Here is a 25674-nt window from a genome sequence, read left to right as displayed (position 1 = left end):
GTAGGTACACATGGTTGAAGGATGACTATATGATACCAAATAGCCCTACAAGGTCAAGTTTTCAACCATCTTCATCACTTACTGCCTGGAAGTCGACTGGCTGAGGAGGTAGAATGGATGACCCATGCCGCCATGCTCTTGTAATTTCAGGCATGGAGACACAGTCCAAGGTAAATGTCACTGATACATATTCCCCTAAAGCTGCATAAAAACAAAGGCAGAGCTTATTGATTTTAAAAAATTAATTTCTTTCTGCCAGATTTCATTTAGGCCCATTGTCTACTTTCTTTGAGAATACCTGGGCAAGCAGAAATTTCCATAGCTGATTTAGAACATGGGGAGAATTGCAAAGAACCAAATTTTTCTTGTCCTTTAATGCAAGAGGAAAGAGATCTTAAGATGAGCATGTTGGTAACTCAGATTGCTAAGAGGAGAAACACATTCAGGAAAATGCCCTAGAGGTACAGGGGGCCATGACCACACTGATGTTATATCCTTTCTGAAGTTAAAGATTCTCGTTCTTGGAAGATTTTTTGTTTTGTCAGCAAATCTCCACAGCCACTATGTTCTATTATAGGCCATTTTATTAAATATGTTTTTCAGGGCATGATAGCAATGTATATGACAGGATTCCTAAATATGAGAGGTGAGAATCCCATTATCTTGGAAATCCTTTTCAAAGAGAAGGTATAATTTAAGATTAAGCCTTGAAGGAATGTGCCCCAACATGCTCTCTTACCATGGAAAGACTTCTGTAAGACCAAAACACTTACAATTTTTGAAAATATAACTAGTCAGTAGTGTTTTGACTTAAAAAGAAAATGTTTTACAGATCCTGAATGTTCCAGATACCAACTTAAAAGGCAAGTGTGAAGGGCCACTTCAGAAAGAAAATAGTTGCAATAGAGGAGTCACCGTCATATTTTCCTTCTTCAATTAACATTGTAAAATGAACCTTTTGAGCCTCTGTCTCTTGTTGATACTGAAAGGAATGTCTCCTTATTAGAAGCAATAAAAACAAAATATAACAGACGCAGCTCATGTCACTTCTGGAAATGGGAAGATGTGATTTAGGTCGGTTCATGAACAAATGACCCTGCAGATACAATTCTTCTAAATCCTGGGTCATGACCCTAAGAGTGGAAATAAAGTGAATTATATGCAACTTGATAGACGGAGCCTGATGTCTTGTGCCACACATAGTATAAGATTGAGTATTTTACTTTATTCAAGTCAGGGCATTTTATTTTACTAAAAAACTCTCTGTCTCCCAACCCTCACCACCACCTCACACACACAAAAAAGCACCACAAACACACCCTGTTTTCATTAACTAAGATACAAAATGCAAAATTCAGGCTCATCTCACAATAGCCCAAAGATGACTCAGGTCCAGTTGCTACACAGAAATCCCTATTGCTGTACAAATGTATGGTAGACCACAATTGTTTTGTGCTAAAGAACAGATAAATGACATGGATTGAAATTACGGTAAATTTAAATTGATGGCCTAATTAGTATTATCTCTTTTTGTATTCATTGTAAGAAAAATTATCCAGGAGGAACTCATTTTGCATTAATGTTGATATAAAGTGTAATTCTCCAGGATTTTCGTTGTAATTTGGCATTAATTAATGCATGATTATTTTAAAGTGTTAATTAAATTGTTACAAAAAGGGACATCTGCAATGGCTCAGAAAGGAAATCACATGAACAATTAGTTTTGTATAGGACTATGGTGCAGTCTCGGAGATCACATGTGTGGCAGGAGCATGAAGGCAGAGGTAGATTGCAGACAGGAAAAACTCTTGCTCTGTCCTGTGTGGTATGAGACAATATATGACCACTTCTCTTTCCCTTTTCATTGTTTGCATGTGAAGAATGGGTAGTTCTAGAGCACTAGATTTTTGTTCTGTGGTTAGGACAGGATGCACATCAGTAGGACTATGGTTCTTTACTTGATTTTTCTGGGACCTTGGCAGACGTCACTGACCATTTCCATGTCAGTAAAAAGAATCACTGAATCATTTTTGTAATATGGTCTAAAGAGCTCATAAATATGCAGCTGTATATGCCTAGGTTAATATTTCTACTGGTAATAAACTCCATACAAAACTGTGACAAATCAAAAGGGAGATAATCTGTGGTAATTCCTTACGCAGTGGACCATCATTGTCAAGGCATCTGGAAGTTATTGAATGCTATCATGGCTTAAGATATATAATTCCAAGAAAATTCCATCATCATTTCATATATCAAAGAATCATGGCAATCAGATAGCAATGTGGGTTGGCAATTCAATGGAACTTGGAACTCAGAGGGAATATATAAATTAGGCTCTAGACACTCTGTCATCATGGTCCCACAGGACACAGAAATTTGGGGAATGTTATTCTGACAGCAACATTATCCTATATTTGGCCCTGTGGGGCTCTACTGAATGAACATTCTTTATCAAGGGTTGTAAACCAAGATCTCCATAGGAAGAGTATAACGAGATACTATAGCACTGTATCACATACAACTGTGAAGTCTTTAAATTGGTTATATATATATATTTTTTCTGGATACCAACTTAATATTAAGGTTGCAACTTTTCCTTTAACAGCCACAATGGGAGCCTCTTATTTTTCAGGTTCTGTGAAATTTTCCTCATAGATAACTGTTTTATGGACCTACAAGGCAAGGCCCAAATTCCACAATCAAGTTGAAGTCAAATCTTTCCTCTTCACATTGAATGATAAGTTGGACAGATAAAATCAGAGTCACTCCATAATGTTTTTGACAGTTCTCCTTAGATGAATGTAATCCACTTCCCTCTTTCATGAAGATGCAAACTCCCCACAGATCTGAGTCTTTCTTGGGTCTGTTGTCCAGCATGTAGCCTGATACCAGGCTCACTCGATAAATCGTTAATAAATTGATTGATTCATGTAGCTCATGAGTAATTGCTTTCCTAAGAAGAGATGGCCACAAAACTTCTAATAGGTTCAACAGAGTCTATTTGAAAGTGATTGTTTATACAGAAGATCAGTATTTCCACACCCAAACTCCCAAACTTTTCCATTACCTGTACTGCTAATCACTAGAAAGGGAAATAAAATGAAGCAGCCTAAAATTCTAATTCAATGTCATCTAACAGGAAGATTTAGTTTGTGGGGGAAGAAACCTCTCTTGGCAGAAAAATAAATGTTTTTAAGATAAAACAAAAATAATAATAAGGAAAAAAAGAATAGAAGCAGAGTTGCTGTTGAAATACTAGAAGAGCCTATTCATCTTCTGGGGAAGTGTTGCACTATGCTTAGGTCAAAAGGGTTCATCCCTGTGCCCTGAGATTTAAATTATTTTAAGGTGAGCCCTCATCTCTCAATGAAGATTCCTTCCATTCTCTGACCGGGCATTCCTGATTTGACCAAATTATCTCAGTTTCCTGATTGTTATAATGTGATTTTCTGAAACTGTTCAATTAAGTTCAGACTTCCTACTTCCCAAAACATTGATTTGAGGAAAAGATGAGAAACGTATATTACAAGACAACAAAGCATTTCAACTGAATATTACACATACCTGTGCTTAAAGCTCATGTTCCAGCCTTACTAACACAAAGCCTTGTTGGCCATTACCTTTTCCTCCTCCTTGTTCACCCCTCTTTCTCTTCCTAGATACCAACCTCTTTCCCTCTCCTTTCCACAGTGAACTTCAGCCCCAAAGTACTGTAACTTCTTTTATAGTATGGTTTTGCTACCTCTTTGTTTTAGTTCTACTTTCATACCATACCCTGAGGCCCTACTCTCTAAACCAAAGTGGGTCTGTCAAGACAATTTTGCCAAACAAAGAGCTATTTAGTCTTTCTTAGGAAACAGAAGTTGCATTCAATTGTGGTTTTAAGTAACTTTGTTTTTTTCTGTTGAGTTTGTCATCTTATAGTTTCAATGGTTACCTCAGGCTCTTTACAAAACTCTGGTTTCTTTGTTAACAGTGCTTCAGTCACTCACATCAGAAGCCAATTCCTTGCGGGCAAGTAACATGCGTCTACTTTCCTTTGTAGGTGTTTGTAAATGCCAAGTAGGCTCTTCTGCCCACTTTGGGTACTAGACAAATGCTGCTGAGGAGCAAGAACAGAGAAATTCAAGGAGATGACAAGAAAAGCATTTCCAGGCCCACGATTTGAATGTGGGAAAGGGAATGTGCAGAAGAGCTTACCACCTTCCCAGCAGCGAGGGTACGGCAGAAGGACACGAAACTAGCTTTAATATTTAAGCATAAGATGCTCCACATTTCTCACTCTAAATTTAGTGCTGTGGCATTCAGTTTAAACTACCTTGTGTCCAATAATATACTTCCTGGCCTGCCCTGAGGTCTTCAGGAAGCATTTTATCTTTGATATAATTGCCAGGGTGAATCCCTAGTTATAACACACTCTACAGCATATAAAATAATTGTTGCAACTGAACCCATCACATAAATATTAGTGATTGAAGAGATTGGTTGGAATAAATCAATGTGGGTGACATATTTAATAAACTTTGTATAAACATTGTTTGCAACAGCTATAAATAAAATTGTCTTTAGGAATTTTACATATTGCACATCCCTCTATTCATGGGAGATGCACAGGCATGATTTCTAGCTGCACCAAATGACAAGCCGTGTAAAACTTGTCCAGATTAGAACAGGCAAGCTAAGTCAGGGAACGTGCCGCAGCAGGTCAGGAGAGTGCTGAGGCTTGCTCCACCCTCTGAGCTTTCCTCATGCACTTGCCACTGGGAACCAGGCTCAGGCTGAGAAGAGCTTCCAGCCAACACTCCCCTCCCTTCCCCTCCCCTGCCTCCCCTCCCCTCCCTTCCCCTCCCCTGCCTCCCCTCCCCTCCCTCCCTCCCTCCCTCCCTCCTTCCCTCCCTCCCTTCCTTCCTTCCTTCCTTCCTTCCTTCCTTCCTGTTTTTCAAAAGAAAAACACACACCATAAATAAAGCATGATCAAGATGGCATTTTACATTCACACAGATTTTGGCATAAATAAATAAAAGGGATTTTGTTCAAATTCTGTCATTCTTACATGCCATCTTAAAATTATCTTTCTCTACCAGTTCATCATATTCTACTATGCCCTGAGAGTCATACTGGCTCCCTCCAGTGGCTGACTGAGCTCTGATGAAACCACAGGGGCATTTCTGAAGGCCATACAGCCTAGTGGTTCCACATGGAATCACTTATTTCCAAGATAATGAGTTCAGATCCCTTTGTGAATTCCAACTCTCAGCATGCATTACTATTCCTGAAAATGTTTGGTAAAGGTGTTAATTTTAATTAATCTACCCCATGGTCTCCCATCCAAATGGCCTATTTCACTGTTCCCATTTTATGGATGAAAAACAACACATTGGAAGGTTGTGGAACAATTGGGAATGCTGGGAGGTCATGGTAATGCCTCACATGTGAGCACCAGGCCAGAGTGCTTGCATGGGGGCTTTCTCTTGGCTTAGAACAGACCCTTTCTCATTCTCTGACTTATTATTGTTAGATTCCAAAGGATGACAAATTGTAGAAATATTTAGGTTCCTTTTTTAAAGAGATCAGATATAATGCAGTGTGTCTTCAGCTTTAAGCTTAATGAAATGTCACATACACATTTGGAAATCCAGGTATCAATTATGAGTCTTACATTGTTTGAAATTTACAACTTTCACATTTATTTTTATTAGTAATATTTTAGTCGCTCAATATATTTCTCTGGCATTAATGGAAAAAACATGGTGCCTTCAAGCAGCCAAAATAATCTCTCTAAATTCCCACTGAGTTTAATCAAAGGCCATGCAATTTAATGGCTAAAGTTACTGCTATATATTTCCAGTGTGCTGGGTTCAAGTCCCATTAAATTAGGCTCTAATTAAAATTCATCTGAACTATTCTTTCATTGTGTAATTGTTTTTTAATTCTTAATGACTCACATTAACCTCCTTTTACTCAAAGGAAAAAAATAGGGAATTAAAAAAACAACAGCCAGGCAGGAAAAAGAACAGTTGAATTAGAGGATGATATGATGCTTTTTTAAAATGCAGCCTGAGAATTGGGTATGCAACACAGAAGATCAAGAGGAGACTTAATTAGGGCATAGCTAAATCATGTGTAATTTGCCATTATTTTCTAAGGTAGCTCTTACTGAAATGTTACTTTTCACTTGCGTTTTTTTTTTTTTTTCATCTTGAGAGCATAGTATCAGACCTTGTATATACAGCTTGCCACTTGCCTGCTGTCAGAGACAGAAGTGACAACACTTGTCACTACCAATCTCCTCATGTCTGGTCTCATCTGAGCGATACATACAGCCTGATTTCCAGGTGTTTGTTGAAACTCCAAGTTATGTAACGTCTTTGCTGTGCTCAGAATGGAAAAAAAGCACCACTGTGGGAATAAATTCTTAGCTTTCTAGGAACAGTTAGTGTACATAATACTGAATTAGCCCAATTCCAGATAATTGAAGGGAAAATTTGGAGACAGAAAGAGGAGGCATTGCAAAATTGATAGCCTCAGGTGACATTGATGGGAAATTTTTACAAACTTTTTAAAAAGCAAAGCAACATGAGTACATAGTTTAAGAAATTAATCACTATAAAAACACTACATTTTTTTTTTTAAAGAACTACTGGTTCCTCTGATCTCCAGCTTACCTACTATCCAAGAGCAGCCACTTTTTCAATAATTTTTATTATGTCTACTCCTGGCCAATTATATTGTGATTTATTAGTTTTAAATAGTATATATTGATCTCTTATAATGGTAGATGAAGAGCTTAGCTTTTATCTCTCTCACACACACACACACACACACACACAGACACACACAGATGCACACAACCTCTTTCTCTCTTCCCTCAATCCTTGCAATAGAGCTTTATCAATTTGGAATTAAATCCACATGTATAATGCTATTGTTGTTACTATACACATATATTTCCTTCATAAGCCAAATAGTTGACACTAGTTTGTTTTCTTGTACAACTGCTTATTTTCTAAAATTAATAATTGTTTTTCCTTTGGTTGGCTTCTTTTTATCTCTAATTATTCACTCATATTCCAAAGTGTGCCTCTTAATACAACTTCTCACCCAGTTAAACCTAATAAGTAATATATCTGTGCTCTCATCAAAACTCCAAGAATTCTACATTTTCTGATTTCAATCTGTACTGGCAACTTCTAAGCCTGCTACATAGTAATTGCCTCCTATATTTGCCCTTGAGTCATCCTGGGAATTACTTTATCCTTTCTCCAATGTTAGATTTGTTTTTTAACAACCCTGTTTTGTTGGAGCATATCCTCTAGTCGCTTTTAGAGAAAAGTTGAATTTAGAAATCTTTTTCCCCTTCAAACTTAAAATTATTGTTTTTCTCCTTTCTAGCTTGCAATATTGCGATATAGAAGTCCAATGCCCCATCTTTTATCTCTAGTGTTCTAAAATTTCATCATAATTCACTTTGTTGTAATCATTTTTCCAATCCTTGTCGCAGGCACATTGAGGGCCTTTGTATTTTGAAGTTATGTTCTTCGATTTTAGGATTTTTTTGCATTTTTCTTAAAAATCACTTCTTCTCCATCATTATCTCTTGAATGCCTCTTTATTATACATTAGGCTTCATTTGTGGTTCCTCAAATTTTCTTTTCTTTTTTGCCTTTTCCTGTGTTCATTTCTTTATATTGCTTATTTTTCTGGAATTATTTTTTGACTGCAATTTATAACACTTTCATTACAATTTTAGCTGCCATATATTAAGAATACTTTATTTTTCTCAGATTATTCTAGTTTTTAATAGCATTCTGTTGTTGATTTATGGTGAAATATCTTCTCCATCTCTCCAAAGATATTCATTCTTTCCATTGTCCATATTTTCTGTCAGTTCTGTTCTTTTGTTTATTTATGTCTCTTTATTTAAGTGTCTGATAATTCTTAGTTCTCTGTTCATAGTTAACCGTTAAAGAGTTTATGGGACCATGTATGTTGGTTCAACTGTAAAATAATGGGCTTCTCTGTAGTACAAAAGAGTGACCAGTTAGGTTTTTCAATGGACCATCTGACTATTGTTATCTGTAGTTCTATAGTGATTTAATTTCTCAGGAGGATTCCTCCATTTCCTCTCTGCTGCTAGCATCTGGAGTTGGGCAGAAGAGCAAAACATCTGGTATGGGGGTGGAGGAGGTGGTCTCAATATTCATTATTTTGCTATTAAGAGTTACTCTTAATCCTAAAATTTTTAGTTCCCACCCATCCCAATTTTTATCTGTAGCTAGTATCCCTGAGCCCTCTCTAAGTGTGTTGTTTTATTTTGGTGCTTTTGATTAAAAAATTGTTTTTTTCTGTTGTCATTATTGTTTTATGTCAAATATATCCACTTGAAGTAGCACTAGTATAAAAGAAGATATCATCAATATAATCTTTCATTCAACAAATAGTGAGTGCCAGATCACTTTTCATAGGCAACTACAGGTCCATCTGTTTCTTCTCTCTTCATTTCCCAGCCAACTTGAGTAGTCAATTTTAGTAAATATATGGACCTTTTAAGTTTTGCTTTTATATCCTGAGGATTTGGGACCAGAGAGACCTGTGCTTGGCCACTGATTCACTATCTGTATGATGTTACATGACCTTTCTGGATTTCAATGTTCTTATCATTAAAGTAAGCTAACTTCTCTGAGACTCTTCTTTCTCAACTGTAGCATGGGGATATAATATCTTTTATAGGTGTAATAATTACCTGACTAATAACATGTAAATTGCCTAGCACATAAATTTTTCCTAATTCCCTTTTCCCTGGAATCTTAATAGGTCATTATATCAGGAATGATTAACTTTAGCTGTATATATTTTTTTAAAAAAGAAAATAGCTGAGGCTGAAACAAGATCGAGGGGGTCAGTTCTATTTATGGCTGGAACTTAGGCCTTTTCTAGCTTTCTAACACTTAACAAATGGAAGTGACAATAATATTAGAAGGATAAAATGTGTATGAAGAACATAGCGTAATGAACACAAAAATGTATGATAACTATTAAAAGGATACAAAAGTCAATCAGTCAGGTTAATCATAACCAATTACCTGACAAAGAATCTGGAAATATAGTTGGTTTATCATGAAGAATGCACCCACCAAAAATCTGATAGCAAATTCTTACTCACCTACAATTGTCTAGAGTGAAAACAAGCAACTTGGCAGTTCAAATTGTACCTCCAGCAACAAATCCCCCACTATTCCACTTTAGGGCATGCAATGCTACTCCCCTAGTGTTGTTTCCCCCTCGTGGCACATAGTCTCAATCTATTGATTGGATTGAAGATGGTAAGAAAAACAATAATGATAATCTCTCTGCATACTCTACATGAGGGTATCTGCTCTGAAAACTTTATTCATCTTGTCTACATTAACATCAGTTAAGATTGGCTTTTGTCCCATTCTTAAAAGATACTTGGTTTCTGTCAAAATTGGAAATAACCTCAGTAAATTTTAGATTTAACTTTTGTCAGCATGCCATTGTTCTTTAGATATTTTTCCTCCAGGGCCTGGCAAAAATATTAAATTCTTTCCAAGAAAAAATTATGATAACTTGAAGAATAAAAATGTTTTACTTTTCCTACAAGGTTTTTAATAATTTTCTGGAATGCTATAATTACTTTCTTCTAAATAGTAAGTGAAATAATTTGCTAAAAATATCTCAGACCACTTTTTAGTTTTGCTTATTGTTCTGGAAACTTTTGTTTCCTGAAACCATTTCAGAACCTATGGGATCCAAATAATTTATTAACGTGCACCAATTTTCATTATACTCTATGTAACTTGCAAAAAGCAAGATTTTCCACCTGTTACAATCAATTGTGTTGATCAACAAAAGGGCATATCTCCCCCATTCCATCTTGACAGAGATGGTTTATTTTTTTCCATTTCCAACCAAAGACAGCAGTTTCAAACAGCCTGTGAAATCCAAGTAGATTTCTACCATACAGAAGTCTATTTCCTGATGGATTCTCTACCCTTTATCCTGAATTATGGACAAAGAGTGATACGTGTTACGGATGGAAGATAGTGGCCAGCTCAGGATTGAGTGTCTTCAGAAATTATGCCCAAATGAATCATGGACGGAACCCATTTTGTTATACTAAAATTTCCTTTGTGCACTAGAGGTCATAAAAATGTTTCACTGCCAAATCTAGACCACTTTATCCTCCAATGAAATTATGATTTCTAAAACACAAAATCTAAGAAAAACTCACATTGGGTAGCAAGCAAGGCCAGCCAATTCATCAATAGCCAGGCATAAAAGTCTACATGTTTCATTTTGCCAATAAGCTTGTCTGCTTCATCTGGTGCCAACAACTCAATCCTCTGAACATACGACATATTGAATAAAGGAACCTTTTCAAATCTATGGAATACTTCAGTTCTCATCTTTCTAATGTATCATCTGATACAAGGGTTCATTCTACCATTCTAGAGTTAATAAATGATTACTGTGCCAAGTCTGATATTCTGGAGGTGCTGAAGTAAAAACTGCCCCAAACATCCCCCCAGGACAGTGGTTATTTTTTAAAACTAATTTACTGTGTATCTTGGAGTTTCTAGAAGTTCACTTATGCAGAAAACTGAATACAGCATTCACCACTGAGGTTTTAACTTTCCATTCTTTGTCAACAATTGTATAATAAAGAGAAAATAGATCTGTAATTATGCAGGAGGAAAATAACTCAATTTAAATAATTGCATCTGTGAAATTCAACTCTGTTGTCATAAAATTTTTGACTAAGAATTCTACAAAAGAATTTACTCTGCTTGGTTTATTACTCAATAGAAATCTATGATAATCTGATAACAGCCACATTCCATATTGGAAATTTGTTTGTTTCCATAGGTCTAAATTTGCTGATGACCTATTTCAAGAGGGCAATCAACCTTTACGAAACTCACTGAGTTCATTTTTCTCTCCTTTGCACCAGATTGAGAGAATATTAACAGATCTGCTGAAGGCCCTAGCAGAATCCTTATGCTAAGAAGAAGGGAAGAACTTGCTTTTTTGCCTTCTGTACAAGAAGAGAAGGACCGAACGATGGTCTACAAGGGAAGCTTGGTGTCAGATGTAGCAGAGGAGCATATATACGTGACACAATTGTACCACATACACGATACCAGGCCTTGTTCTTTTCTGATGTGCAGTTCTTTATCCAGAGGATGCGGGTGTCTGTGGCACAGGCCAGTAACAAATCAAAGTGGAGCTACTGAGCTTACCCTGAGTGGGAGGCATCAAGATTGATAGTGTGATGTCTGTGAGTGAGAGGTGCTGAAGGCTGATGGGGTGGTGAAAGGAGCTGATAGATTACTTTACATGTTATTCTTCAATGCAAAGCCCTTCATGTGTGTTAGAGAGTAATAGTTTCTCTTCTTTTAATGATCTTTTAGTAGGAGAATGGACCAGATGACCTCTATAGATGTCTTTCCACAGGGTAAGTCCAAGTTCTATGTGCTTAGTAAAGGTTTGCCTCTCTAGTAGGCCTTATATGTGAAACAACAGACTTGTTTGATGAGTTGTCTGCTCTCAGGGAGTTTACAATCTATTGGTGGGATAAGAATGCAAACAAGAAATTTCTCAAAAGCAATATATGTCACTATGAAAAAAGAACAAAATATATTACAAGGAGATGTTTGTCACTTTGGTTTATTACTGTATTTCTAGTATCTCAGATAGTACCAAACCCATTGTAGGTGGCCTACAAATATATTTGAATGGATGAATGAATGAGTGATTTCACACAAAATGTATTTAAGTCAAGATTAGAAGTTCCCAAACTGAATAGGTTTACTCTCAAAAGATTACATGCTGTATGATTCAGTTCATATAACACTATTGAAATAACACAATTATAGAAATTGTGAATGGATTACTGATTGCCAGGATTAGGCAGGGAAGGTGACTATGACTATATGAGGGTATTACAAGAGATCCTTGTGATGGAATTATTCTGTATCTTGATTGTGGTGGTAGTCACACAGATTTACACATGCGATAAAATTCCATAGAACTAAATAAATGCATATACAAATGCATGTAAAACTGGTGAAATCTGAGTAATGTTGATAGAGTGTGTCAACGTCAATATTTTCTTTGTGATTTTGTACCATAGTTATATAAAATATTAAAACTGAATGACACTGGGTAAATAATGTGGTTTGGCTGTGTCCCCACCCAAATCTCATCTTGAATTGTAGTTCACATCATCTCCACATGCCGTGGGAGGGACCCGGTGGGAGGTAATTGAATCATGGAGGCAGTTAACCTCATGTTATTCTCCTGATAGTGAGTGAATTCTCATGAAATCTGATGGTTTTATAAGGGGCTTTTCCCGTTTTTGCCAAGCACTTCTCCTTGCTGCCACCATATGAAGAATGATGTGTTTGAAGCTTCCCCTTCCGCCATGATTGTAAGTTTCCTGAGGCCTCCCCAGCCATGCTGAACTACGAGTCAATTGAACCTCTTTCCTTTATAAATTACCTAGTCTTGGGTATGTCTTTATTAGCAGTGGGAGAACAGACAAATACAGTGAAGGATATACAAGCTCTCTCTGCAGTATTTCTTAAAATTGTAGATGAATCTACAATTATTTGAAAATAAAAATTTAGACAAAATATCTGAATTGGTTTATTGGAGAAGGGTTCATGGAGAAGTGGGAATGAACTTGGCTTTGAAAAAATGGCAGGATTTGGATAGGAAGCGAGGAGAGTGCTTGGATGGTGTGGTGAATGGGCTAGAGAGTAGGCTATAAGAATTTCAAAGGAACAGTCATCCATGTGAATATGGAAGAAGCTGGCAGCGTGGTTTGTTAATTTGGTGGCATGGTTTTTAGTAGCAAAAGTAGGAATTTTGAAGTTCAATCTCCCTCACCCTGTTGGCCAGTTCCTACACTGTCCTCTGTATGATGGCAGCAAACTCTCTAATGTCCGAATGTAGGGTTTCTCACTTGCATCACAGAGGGCATGATACTTTCTTGGCAGTGATAGGAAGATTAAACAAGCTAATGCATGTCAAGGGTCCAGCTCAGATTTTGGCACATGATAGATATTTAGCAGATACAGATTCCTTTCCGCTGCCCTTAGACAAAGTCCTACAGGTAAAGCTAGGGTTCTTAGGTCAATCTCGAGGCAGGTTATCACACATTCGTAGCACTGCTCAGTGCTGGGGAAGCTGCAGAATGGAGCAATGCCAGGAGGAGAAGCCTGTCACCCATTAGCCCTAAGCCACAGCAGAAGCCCAGTGTGGGCAGAGAATATGAGCGGGTGACGAGAAGTATCTTCAGTCTCTGGACTGGAAGGCACACCTGGCCTTGTGAGAGGAGAAAGACAAAGTTCTCAGAGCAGCCTGTCACAGCCAGAAGCTGTGACCACTGCTGCCTCTGCTTATGCTGCACACAGCAAGGAAATAAAGCCAGGATGTCTTCTGGGCAGTGGTGGTGTGTCCATGCTGAGCCCAGGGCAGAGCTTCATTCCTCTTTCCCTGCACACGTCAGCCAGGATGGGAGCTGCTGGGAAAGCCAGCTGGCCGCATAAGGAGATTCCCCTTCAGCAACAGCAACAGCAGCAGCCGCAAGAACAAAACAGAAAACTTTTAAATAAAATGTTTGCTCACATACCAACAATTTTCTTAAATCTACATGGAAGATTAGTACCAATTTGGAGACAGATGAAAGATCTAAAATAATAACTTTCCAAGGAGTGTTTCTCCCTCATTTTCTCTAATTTCAAAATTCAAAATGATTACCATTTTAAAATCTTGGTTTGTGTGTGCGTGTGTATGTGTGTGTTTCCATGTGTATGTATGTGTGTGTTTTGTCTACAGTGAGTATTAGTACATTTTCTGCTATTTTCCTTCAAAGAAGAAAAACAGATTGGAGAGACGAAACTCTAGGCTGACAATATATAGTTTTGTAAATACAACATGTAACGATACAAGCATTTACCAACAGGCATTAGCTGTAACAATATGAATTCCATGGCTGAGCAGCATAAAACATATTTAGAGCCATTGCTCTACAGCATGCTACTGATGTCGTAGGATTGTGTTTATCGAGATGTACAGTGAAACCTAAGGAGCTGCTTGCACACAAGAAAGGAATCTAAATTGACTTCTCCAAATTTCTGCTGCTTTCAGGTAATAAAAACCTAACACTCTGGACTCTAAACAAAATCTTTGTCAAAATGAATGGTTAGTTTGAGATCTGGTCAGAAATGTCAGGCTAAGAAAATAAGTCAACATTTTTTGTGACAGTGGTAGTGGGTTTTTCTGTTATGGTGGTGATTTTATTTTTGTATAGTTCCATTTGTTTTCTGTTTTCACTGCTATTGATACATCAGGCATCCAGTCATGAAAAACAATGTCCATGTCACTAAAATGGCCTCCAGGCATTCAGTATATCTACATTGGGGTTAAACATCTGTGTGAAGATGTGACAGCACACCCTATAAAAGGTATTATTGAGTAATATAGACTTTCTGTAATAACCAAACAGTAAAGAATATAGCTTTTTAAAGGTCTCCCCATGGCTGATCTCATGACTCAAAGATAAGACACTGTGCTGCAAGCTAAGTAATAAAATCTTGAGGATACTCTGGGCTAGCTTGTGACAAATCATATCAAAGTATTATTAAAGAAAGAACTTGAGACCCAAGACTATTATTGATTCTTGACAGAATTTCTTATAAATAAAGTGTTGCAATCAGGTCCCCGACTCGCCAAGGTCCTAGTAGAATTCTTCCTATTATAGGGGAGGCTGCAAAATAGTAACGCTCCATTAGTGAGAGACGAAAGCCTCTGTGTGCAGCACCACAAGGATGGGTCATGGTCAAAAGAGAGCCAATAAGAACACAATTTCCAAAGGCCTTTTAAGGCCCTCTTTGCTGATCCCTTTTTGAAATGGGTAAAGCTGCCTCTGAGCTTCAATGTAAAGCAGCCTGTGCCCTGACTGTGTTCACAGAATGAATCTGTGACCCTTCAGAGCACTAAGGACACACCTCCATTAGTGTCCATATTCTTACAGGGAAGAGGTTGATACAGTCAACTGAAATGACAGGGTGATAAATATAAAACCACTATCATCAATAAGACTGGAATGTAAAAGCACTTAGTTTCAGCCTAAGTAACTTACAGAAAGTTTGGTTTCAAGAACCAATGCGTCATCCATCACTACTCTACCTTCTGTTGACAAAGTAATTGTACGATATCTAGAATGGAGGTTCAATACGAGCTGACATTTTTGAAAGGAGGAATTGTGTGCCGTACTTACTCATTAAATGTATTTTTCCTCTACTAAAGATGTTTCCTTTTTTAGTTTATGTATGAATAACTTTAACTAAAGTTCCCTTGACACTCTGACTTTGCTCTGAATAGCACCTATGTTCATTAACATAAAACCTGAAAGAAAATAATTTTAATGTAGTTTTTTTAACACTTCAAAAGCCTCTAACAAATTGATCGAGCACAATTATGCATTCTAAAGGGAATTATAAAGAGATCACAGAAGGTTGAAAAGTTCTAGTTAAAAAAATAAAAAAGAAAAACTTTGGGGTGATAAAGAAAAGAAAAATAGGCAGTTAATGTGAAACTACAAGACACATGAATAAAAGTAAACTTTGAATTTGTAGGTGTTTTTTACTTTTCTATAAATGCAGTGTTCGCAGAGAAAAATAAACAAGAACCCACACCAGGATAAGGCTCAGATAATTTGACAGAATAAGGTATATATTATTCAAATGTATGAACTTTGGAGTCAGACAGACCTGGGTTTGAATTTCTGCTCTGCCACTTACCTGCATGATGATGAGCAAATTATTTTTTTCTAAAACTCAGTTTCTTCATTTGTAACCGATGTGAGGATTAAATAATACTTTTTTGTGCTTTTAAAAAATGTATTATTTAATTGTTAAGCACTTAACATTGCTTTATACACACGAGGCATCTAACAATTTGGTCCTCCCAATTCCCAAACCAAGCAAATCATGAGATGATTAGCTCTCTCTCTTAAATCTTACAGAACTTTTTTGGAAGAAGTAATTGTCCTCATTAAAGTTTCAGGGTAGGAATAAGACAAACTCTGTTCTGAGGTGGGTGCATCAACTCAGGCTTAAATTTCTACCCGTTTAATGGCAAGTGGAGCATTCTTGGCATTTCCTTGATCCATATATTTTTCTCGATCCTGTTGCTTTTTTTTTTTTAAAGTTTTTTTTTGTAAAGTTTAGCTAAATCCCACCTCTTCCAAGGAGCCATTCCAGATTCTTCCAGTTTGACTCCCACTTCTCTAGTGGGTTATTGTTGGACTTAATTTCCATTATATAGTGAGGTCTTAGAGGGCAAGAGCCCTGTCTGGTGTGCCTTTGTCCTCACAGTACCTAGCCTTGGCCTTTGCTAATGATGAACACTCAAGAAATACACCTTGAATGTCTATTGATATGCTATCTTATAAGACCAGGTTAAGGATAAAGCCCCAGAACTTGAAATAAAATCTCTAATTCCCAGATGAACCATGCCCCTAGCTCTTTCTTCATTTTGCAGATGTAGTCATTGTGATCACCATACAGTCACTGAAATTCAGGCAGTCAATCAAAACCATTTACTGAGCCCCAAAGTGTTGTAAGTAAGGGATATGCAAGATAAATAAAAAGCTGTACACCAACCTTTGAGAAACTTACTATCTTGCTAAGAAAATATACATGAGGGGGATGTTAAAAACACACCACCACCATATGTAGGTTATAAATCTTAGGCTGCCAGGCAATAAACCTCAGTGGATATGTTCCCCCATTGCCCCGGGCCATTGTATACAAGTTATAGCACAGAGACTGTATCAGTAAAACTATATTGGACCTGTTGCTCTGCATGAGTTTAGATTTATATTTAGCTCGAAAGTCCAGGAAAGCAGGACAAATCTCCTCTCTTGTTTTAAATTACAGCCTTCCTAGTGGTTACAGACATGAGTGCTGGAGACAGTCTGCCTTGGTCAGCATCTCAGTTCCCTTTTTCACTTGTTTGGCCTTGGACAAGTCACTTAACTCCTTGATCTATCACTTTCTTCATCTGTAAAATGGGAGTAAAAATCAGATGTTCCTCATAGCATTTTGGGGTTGATTAATTTAGTAAATTCAAGTCAAGCACTTACGACATTACCTGTCACACAGTGAGCACTTAATACACACTGTTTATCATTAATTGTTTCTTGGAAGCAGTGCATTTTGGCAAGAACACTGTTCACTAAGGCTGTTGATTCCATGGCGAAATTTATTCTCCAAAATTGAAAAACTTATCCTAGGCCTTATTGCTGGTTGGATTTTTCTTGCTTATTGACGAAAATTGCAAGGAAATAAAGAAGAGTGAGACAGGAGGGGCTAAAAGTTGTGACCCTTAGAAATGTCATGAGAAGTGTAAAATGGAGCAATGAAGAGAGTGGTGATACCATAAAGGTTGTCCATCATTTATCTGAGAGAAGGGGGAGAGCAGTTAACTGTAAACCTCAGGCATGTGTTGATCTTGCAGTTTTAACAGTTTGCCAGTACTTGACATGCACATACCTATATACTTCCAAAAAATCCTCATTACAACTTTTATTACCTCCATTTTAGAATTTAGAATATGGAGACTCCAGGAATTTAGGTGACTTGTCCAAGGTGAGACCAACAGCATGTGTTGAGTCCAGTATTGGCTTCTGTCTAACTCCAAACCCTTTAGTCTTGCAAAGACACTCTTATAAAATAGTTCTTCAAGTAGAAGAAGAATCACTTTACCATGAATTAAATTTAGGGCCTACCTTTCACCCTGCACATAGGTTATAGCCACCAGTAAATTTCTCCTGAAATCTAGAAAGCAACTGGCTTTAAACAGAATCCAGTGTATATATCATTTGTACAAGTGGAGAACCTTTGATTCTTAACCTTGAAACTTCCTCTGCCCCAACACAACATTTAAGAGAAAAAAAGCAAATATTCTTTTGCTGTTTAGATGCTCTGTTGCCTGCCTTCTGCAGCAGCATTGAGGTCCCTGGAGCACCTGAACCCATTTATATTCCATCTGTTTCTTGCCTTCCTAAAGCAATTTTATTGTGCCCCAGAAAGCTTTTCTTCTCTCAGAGAGGGGAGAAGCACTCAAAGACAAACAGCATGCACCAGAGACTTTGCAGATAGGCAAGAAGGATAAACAGGTTCAAGAGCCAGGAACACAGATATCTGAGCCTGTAGCACTTAGACATGCATTGGCCTGCCTGATTCTTGGCTGCAAGATTACCACTCAAAGAGACCTGTACCTAGGAGTCCACTCTGTGGGGAGAAAGCTGAACTTTTCATATGGTGGGTGAAACTCAGAGTGCTACTAAGAGACAGAGAGTAGAAAGGCATGCAAATTGATGGGAAGGTAGATTCTCACACATCTTGTTAAAATATAAAGAAATACTGGAAAGCTAAATGGCCACTGAGTGCTGAGAGGGCTTGGAAAATCACTTTTCTCCCTGAGAATGGCCTCAAGCTTGTCCTCCGGAAGCAAGAACATCCAAAGCCTATCCGTTTTGGTCCTTCAGGGGTGGATGTTGGCTGCTCCTGGGGAAAGGCTCCCCTGTGAAACCCTTGAAAGTGTTTCCCTGGAGCCATGCCTAGTTTACTGGCTCCTGTTTGGATGCAGTTATGACTGGCTTAGGAAACTGAGGGAGTGTGGAATCAGCAGGGGTAGGGATATGCAGTAGAGGGCAAAGGGGACTTGTTCATAGCTTTTCAGGTATCTGGAAACAGCGCTTAACATGGACTTCTCTTATTCCGAATTGTTATGGGAGTCAATTATTCCACCTATTAGGTTTTAATGTAGCACCAATAAGTCAAAACCAGTTTAACAACTAAGAATTATAGTTGGTATAAAATGTTTGAATTTAGGCTAATAACATATACTAAGTTATAGACAGATGAGATTTAAAATGACTAAGGTAAGAAATTGGGTTCATAATGGACACATTAATAGGCCACTAAACTGACTTTAAAGGCTCTGGCAGGCACATTCAAGACACCAAATATATAAAAACTCCATCCATCTTGAGCTTCCTCATCATGTCACCTAATAGAATTTCAAACACTATTAGCACACTGATAAATGGTTATTATATATTACCCATGCATGCTGCCTTATGAATTAAAAGACAAGCACAGGCATCAGGCATTTGTTGTATTGGGTAATTTTTCTTTATTCTTGATTATGAAATACTGAGTTTTACTTCCCCAGGTTGTTTCAGGAGCCATGAACCCCTTTCTAATTTCAGAAAACAAACATAAAAACCCTTTTGTAGCCAGAATGACCACATCTATGACGGGATAAATATCCAGAATAGCTTGAGAGAAAGCCATCCAGGGCAGCTGCTGTGGCACTCAGCTGACCAATATCTGAGGCCAGACCTAACTTTCCATTGCCACATCTGCCAGGCCAAGGACCATCATTCATTTACTCACCAAACATTTTTTTTGAGCAACTACTCTAACCCAAATGTTGTTCTAGTCACTGTCAATATGATAGCAAACAAAAGACATGATTTGTGCACTTATGGTGCTTGAGGTTTTGTGGGAGAGATAGGCACTTAACAACCGAAAACTTGTTAATTACAAATATAGTTACTATGTGGGACCTATGGAAGACAGAGAGAAGAATTCTCTGAGAAATGGCAGTTAATCAGAAATCTGAATAAGATTTATTCAAGTAAAGAGGAAATATATATTTAAATTTCTGAAGCAGAAAGCTCTTATGCTCACCAAAAGAAATGGATTATGACTAACAGAGGACACTTCATGAAGATCAGGCCAAGGACTTAGGGTTTTGTCCTAAGAGCAATGGAGGTCACTGAAGAGATTTAAGCAGGGGAGCCATGTGGTTAAATTTGAGTTTTTAAAAACACTGCTGTTACTGTTATATGAAAAATGGGTTGATGGGATCAAGAGGGACAGCTAGAAGTGTAACTAGGGAGCTATTTCGGTAATCCATCTGTGTGATGATCGAGGCTTGCATCAAGATCAGGATGCTGACGGTGGAAATAAAGAACACTGAAAGGATTCAATATACATTTTGAAAGTGGGGTCAACGAGACCTGAGAAGGATAGGATAGAGGGATGAAAAGAGAGGCAGGTGTCAAGAGCTACTTTCAGAGTTCCAGCATGAGGAGCTGGATGGACAGAGATGCCGTTTAGCCCCCTGAGCTTACAGAGATATAAATCCATAAGGAAATTCCACTGAAAGTACATTAATCCCTTGTCTATTGCAATAGCTTACTTTTCTGGAAGACTCACTGATGTAGAACTGAGTCAAGTAAGAGATAATACTTCCATGGAAGCCAAAATAGATATCATAAAATCTATGAGCTTTGATGTAGAAAAGTTCCTAAACTCTCAATCAAAACCATCTATTTACTCTTCCTCTTAACACAACGTATTGAACTTTCTCACATAGCACTTACATGGCCATAAAATAATGACATAAAGCAAAATACAGAAACAAATGAATGACCCCACAGAGTAGGTAGAAACATCCATAAGAACATGGAAACAACATGAGAGTATGCAATTTGCAATGTGAAAAAAAATGTTTGTGTGATATGGAAAGTTTTCATTGTGTTGATCATATTTGCCCAAGAAAAATACACCTTCACTGAATTTTCCCTATACGTTTTTATTCATTAGAATAATTTCTATTACTGCTTTTATTTCTTTCTTTGTTTTTTGTCCTTTTCAGTTCTTCTCTCTTTCCCTGTCGTTCTTATCTTTACATTCTTTTTCCTTGGCAATTACAAAATTAGACTTTCAATATTTATAATTAGATCTATGAAAAAAGACACAGTGAAGGTTGTAGAGTTTCTCAAAAGTCAGCTAATATACAAAGAAGACTGTAATAATCATTCTGAATTCTCAATGAAGTATCACTATGATCTCCTTAAAAATAAAGAGACGAATTTATCTTTGTATCCTCAGATCTTAGCATATACCTAGAAAAATTGATTTAAAATTTCTTGAGGGAATGGGTATAATGATAGTCTAAGCAAATAATATTGAATCTTTGGGAACGGTGATGAGGTCTATTTGGCAAAGAGTTTGTCAGGGTAGTCAGTAGGAGGGCAACTTACATGAAAGAGATAAGGGAAAGTTTTAGATTAGGTATTAGAAGGCCTTTTTTTTTTTTTTTTTTGGAGATGGAGTCTCACTTTGTCATCCAGGCTGGAGTGCAGTGGCACGATCTCGGCTCACTGCAACCTCCGCCTCCCAGGTTCAAGTGATTCTCCTGCCTCAGCCTCCCGAGTAGCTGGGATTACAGGCACTCACCACCACGCCTGGCTAATTTTTGTATTTTTAGTAGAGACGAGGTTTCATCATGTTGGTCAGGCTGGTCTCGATCTCCTGACCTCGTGATCCACTCGCCTCAGCCTCCTAAATTGCTGAGATTACAGGCATGAGCCACCATGCCCAGCCCTAGAAGGCCTTCTAAATGTCAGAGTAAACTATTTTTTTTCATGTTAGATTGCCCAGGAAAATTGTGGCATCACTTTCCTTTGGAATTTAATTGAATTTGATATTTTTATTATTGTATAAATAATATTACAAGAAATTGAAACAAAAAGAAAACATAAATCCAAGTTTCTAGCAATTGAACACATCAAATTAAACTCCCATTTATGTGAGTTTTTCCCTAGTCCCTGCCTACAACACACACACACACACACACACACACACACACACACACACACAGAGAAACTAATATCTGAGGTAATCATAGCATGTATACAATTAAGCATTTTCTTTTGTGTAATATTATATCATAAACTTGTACAAAATTTTCAGTGATGATTTTAATGCATTAAAAAGTCCATCAATTTGAAAATGATCCAATCACCTATCTGCATTTCAAAAATTCATTAAAATAACAATGAAAATATATCAAGAGGAATACATCAATATCTATTAATTCACATGTTGTTCATCCATTAATTCAACAAATATTTATTGAATGCCAATCATATGTCAGACACTTTAATAGACTCTGGGTACATCATGGGAATTAGAGTTTATTTCTGCTCTCATAGTGATTACAATTTAATGAGATGGAGAGACATTCTTCCCAGGGAACCACAGAAAGAGTCAATCTTGGAGATGACAGGCATGAGGATCAGGAGTGGGCTTTGGTACATAGGTTCAGGACAATTAAATAAAAAGATTTCTATAAAAGAGCTGGGACTGGTGATTCCTCCACCTCCCACAAGGGTAAAGAGTAGCATTTGCCTCCACTTTAATCAAGTCCTTGGGAGCTGATTTCTAAACTTGTCTTTCAAAGAGTCCTTACTGGAGAACTGGGAATAGAGAAAAGAGACCAGAGCTAGAGATAACTCTAGACCCACACAACAGTCCAAAGTGTGAGTGGAGTTGTGGGGTGGGAAGAAAAGACAGCTCCAGGCTGGCACAGGAATGAAATAAATAAATAACTTTATTCTGTCCTCAGAGTAAACTCTCCCTTTCAATGGTGATGTTGGGAGAACTGATGCTACATGCCTATTTCCTTCCTACACATTCCACAGGGAAGCTTGACTGTCAGAAGCACAGCCCCCTGGTGGCCTTACCAGGAAGAGGAGGGGGCCTTTGGTAAATCAAGTAATGACCACAAAAATCTTACCATTAACTTATGCTAATTGCATGATCCTCATTTATCCATGCTGACAGTTACCTAACCAATAGCATAAAATAAGGTTATCAAAAATAAACAAATAGAACAAATGACCCTAGGGAAATGGAGCTAGTGTTAAGAACAGAAGAAAACCTAAAAATTTGATTGGTTATCCTAGTATATATTCAAGAAGATATTATATCCCTAAAACACAATTAGGCCACCCCAAAAAGAAATAATCAGGAAGTAAGACAGACTTTTAAGAAATTAAATAAGATTTCTAAAAGGTAAAGAAATGAATAAAAGAGCTCAATAATGAATGAACATGGCTGAAAAATGAACTTGAGTGGTTTGGAAGATAAGGTTGAGAAAAATACTCCAGAACTAAATAACAAAGGAATGGAAACTATGGGACAATGCTTCATCAAATGCCAATTCAGAAGAGATCAAAGTATCTAGAATTCTTGAGGGAAATAATATTTCACACACATGGGAAATACAGTCAAATAAATGATAGAAAAAAATTTGACTGAGCTAAAGGCACAACTGATTATGCAAATTGAAATCCTAGATGCATTTTTATAAAATTTCAGAACTTAATAGCAATGAGAAATCCTAAGAAGTCCCAGAGAGAAAAAGTAGATTATCAACAAAGGACAAAAAATATACCAACATTACACTTTTTAATCAGAAGTAAAAGCTAGTTAATAGGCAACTTTAAAGTTTTAGCCAAACTGTCATTTCTGTTGGAGAATTCATACAAGCCTTCTCTTAGAAAAAAAAAAAAAAAGTAAAAGAAATTACTAGAGGATGCACTTCAATGAAACAAAACAGGAATCCTGAAATAAATAAGACATGGAATTGAAGCACAATGGTACTAACACAGGGCAATACAAAAAGACAGTAATTGTGCAGCAGCCCTAATAAGCAATGTGTAAAATCAGTGAGAGTGCTATGTAAAAAATATCTTTAATAAGCAACTTGATTCTTTTACAAATTGCATAATCCAAAAATGAAAGTTCTCTATGATAACATAAAATCACTTGCATTTTCCCTATCTCAATATGAAAAATAAAGGTATTTAGCAATTCTACGAATAAATAGACGCAATGAAAACCATCATCCAAACAATGCGCTCATTCTAAGGAAGTTAACAAGTATAGCCAGGAAAATAGACTCTGTTTGCTCACATTCTCCTTTAAGTGGTGGAAATTGAAATTGTCCAAAGATGGACATATACTTCTCTGTGGACCCAATCACTTCACTTCGTTGTTCTGGAAATAATATTTATATTACAATGATATTACATAGGTGTTGATTTTCAATTTATAAAATCAACTTACAGAGACAAAGCAAAGAAGACAATTATAATTACAAGACATGTAAGAGTAATAGTATAATTAATTGGACTGGGATCTGAAGAAAGGGAGAGAAAAATAGATGAAAAAAAGTAGGCTCATTAATTTCCTCACTTATCTAGTTAAGACTCAATAGATGCTCTCTAAATTGATGAATAAAGAATAAATAAAGACCTAGATATATTATTTAGTTATAAATGTAATGGCTAGAAGTACTAATAATATAACTAATAAAACTGAGAGATAAGTGTGTTAAAATCCTAATGTTTTATAGTTTGGCATAAACAGATGCAGTCTAAAGTTGATAAATTGGGAAACAGACATATAAATATATTATTTAGAATTTATGTAGCAGTTCATGGTGGATGAACCTTGACTCTCATTACAGCCTGTTGTATTGTTTGTTTATAGCAGATGACTTAGGAAAATAGCTCTCAGTAATATGTGATAAAAGAACTCATAACTGTCATTCAATTTCAAGTCTAATTTCTCTAGGAGGAAAAGATTGCCTTTTTTTTTTTTTTTTTTTGGAGATAGTCTTGCTTTGTCACCCAGTCTATGGTTTGTGTGTGTGTGGTAGCCTGACTTTAATTCCCATGAGAAGCAGAAACTGACAAAATGTCCAGCTCAGGTGCAATGAGGAGCAAAGCAGAGCCATCTTAAGCAGAAACAACTGGTGACTCTAGGAATTTTCAAAAGAAAATGGGCTACTTGGGGGAATATTCAAAGCACTGTGAAAACCATATATCCAAGTCTTGATTCCTGATAATGTGTTCTGGATATGGCAAAGTAGGAAGAATCTTGTAAAGACCTTTCAAAGTTTAGGTACCTTTCTCATGCTTTTGGGACTTGAGTTTTGCTAGTTATTCCATTTTTTAAATCAAACACATTTATCTGATTTTGAGAAAAGATTTTATTTGAAGTAGTCAATGATAATCATCCATCAAATTCCATTTTGATCCACTCTGGACTTTTTTTTAAGAGGCAGAGTCTTGCCATGCTACCCAAGCTGAAGTCCTGTGGCTATTCACAGGCAATCACAGCGCACTACAGCTGGCAACTCTTAGGTTCAAGTGATTATCCTGTTTCCACCTTATAAGCAGATAGGACTACAGGTGTGTGCCACTGCATTCAGCTCTCACTGCGAACAATTTAAATGCCACTTTAAAGAAAATCCAAGTCTGCTGTTAGGACCCTCGCTCTTAAGAATATTTTGCAAAGAAAAGCATAAAAAGAGACTGTGCTCAGATGCTCAAGACAGCACATTAGACACGTATCACCAGGAGCTAGAGCTGCACAGGGCTGTGCTTACTCCTGCTGCCCTATGTTGCTCAATGTGCATGCAATGTGGGGCCAGACAGACAAGATGACTGGTCATGCTTCCCTTAAAAACTGTGTGCCTCTTGGCAATTGCAAAGCCTCTCCAAGCCTCATTTTCTCACCTGTAAAGTGGACATATTAAAGACAATTAGATACAACCTACCTCATTGATTTATAATGGTACTCAAATAAGATCATTTGTTAATGGTTCTTTATAAATTTAATGTATTGTTGTTATTAATATTACCATTCATATCATCATGGGATAGATTTTAAGAAAACTCTTTCACTTGGCTCATTTTTCTTTCTT

The sequence above is a fragment of the Pongo pygmaeus genome, chromosome 1, assembly GCF_028885625.2.
Source record: "Pongo pygmaeus isolate AG05252 chromosome 1, NHGRI_mPonPyg2-v2.0_pri, whole genome shotgun sequence".
Classification (NCBI taxonomy): Eukaryota; Metazoa; Chordata; class Mammalia; order Primates; family Hominidae; genus Pongo; species Pongo pygmaeus.
Note: the sequence above shows the minus strand (reverse complement) of the source record.